Raw genomic sequence first — 1752 nt, 5'->3', positions numbered from 1 at the left:
TGAAGCGCGTATCGAATCTCATGCACATCGAAAGCATCTTAAAAACCATTCGATTTCGATTCCATTTTGCTTCTATAAGTCGAATCGAAAACCTGTCAAATTCGAAGCGCGTGTACATCCCTTTAGATTTGTGTGAGTTATTTTGCTTCAATGCAGGGTAAATACTGGCTGCGTTATTTTTACACTGCAATTTAGATTTCAGTTTCAACACACCCCACCCAAATTAAACTCTGCGCGTTACATCTGCCCCACCTGTACTGCACATGGTTTTGCCCATTTTGAGAACAAATTTGTACTGCGATCAGATCTGAATAAGGGCCTGAATGCGTATGTGACTTAAGCCATTGTCACTTTACATATTGTCTGTTACCATGGACAATTCTGGGTAGATGCCGCAGCTCTTTATTATTAAGCACTCATGGTCGGTCACTGCTCTGTCCAGAAGGGTTTGGTAATGCCACCCATGAGTAATTCCTTAGATACATGTGACACCGTAGATTGAGGCATGTTGTACAACATTGAGAATGGAGTGTCACATCTGTTGGGCACCAGCTGTCCCATTTGGACTCTGATCATTCACATCACCTTGCTATGAGCAGCCTAGCCAGTATTGCCACTAACTCAAAAGATATCAGATTACGGGCCAGATGCACTAAGCTTTAAAGGTGATTAAATGGAGAGTGATAAACAGCCAGCCAATCAGCTCCTGTCTGACATTTTTTAAACACAGTCTGTGACAGGGAAGTTGCTGATTGGTTGGTTGTTTATCACTCTCCATTTTATCACTTTTGAAGCTTAGTGCATCTGGCCCTACTACTATTAGCACTTGGTAAATGCTTTATACCTGCTTACTGTTTATAATAGAGTTCCAGGGTTCCAGGGATTTCTTTCAAGGTTGACACCTTGAAATGGTTGACATACCCAAGGCCGACATTGACAATTGGTCAAAACAAGCTTATGGTCGATATAGGCATAGTCAACATGAATAAGCTTTTTCACTTTTATGGTGTCTATGTCCACATACATGGACACTGTATAAGGGTACCGCTTCCCCTCGCCTGGCTCACTGAGCTCACCATGCTTCGGTCACACTATTATGTTCCCACTCTATGCCTACTTGGATAGTAAAGTATGAAAAAACACCTTTTTTTGAAAAAAAGTGAAAAACTCGACCTTATTCATGTCAACCATGTCTATGTCGACCATAAGCTTGTGTCAATCTTTTGCTAATAACGACCATGGGTATGTCGACATTTTCAAGGTGTCGACATTGTCGCTGTCAACCATTAGTGGTTGACCTAGACCAGGGGTGGCCAAACCTGTCCTCAAGATCTGCCAACGGGGCATGTTTTCCAGGCAACCTGTGGATCTATAGTAGGAATGAATGCAGCAGGTTTTAAAATGTGACAGTTAGTAATGACTACAGCTGTGCAGCAGCTAGGTAACCCTGGAAACCGTGGACCGTTGGTAGATCTCGAGGACCGGTTTGGCCACCCCTTACCTAGACAATGTCTACCCAGTGACCCCATACCATTCCTCGCCATCCCTTTTATACAAATGTTGCAGGTCTGGCCATTTCCTAGACAGCACCACTCTCAAGCATTTCACGGTACTTGTTTCCTATCTGGGCGCCCAGGTTTTCTACGTACGGCACCGTAATGAAATCGTATCGCATCGCATCGTACACATACACGATATTGAACGATGCGATGCGATGCGATGCGATCCGATTCGATTTCCCATAGGAAACAA

General features: G+C 43.7%; 1 pseudogene; it reads right to left on the bottom strand.

Moving 5' to 3' along the window:
• Positions 1 to 934, bottom strand: part of LOC146062983 (kinesin-like protein KIF19 pseudogene) — a 2404-nt pseudogene extending 1470 nt beyond the window's left edge.
• Between the last annotated feature and the right edge of the window lie 818 nt (positions 935 to 1752).

Source organism: Crinia signifera, chromosome 3 (genome assembly GCF_055691185.1).
Source record: "Crinia signifera chromosome 3, ASM5569118v1, whole genome shotgun sequence".
In the NCBI taxonomy this organism is placed as follows: domain Eukaryota; kingdom Metazoa; phylum Chordata; class Amphibia; order Anura; family Myobatrachidae; genus Crinia; species Crinia signifera.
Note: the sequence above shows the minus strand (reverse complement) of the source record. Positions and strands in the feature narration are given on the sequence as shown.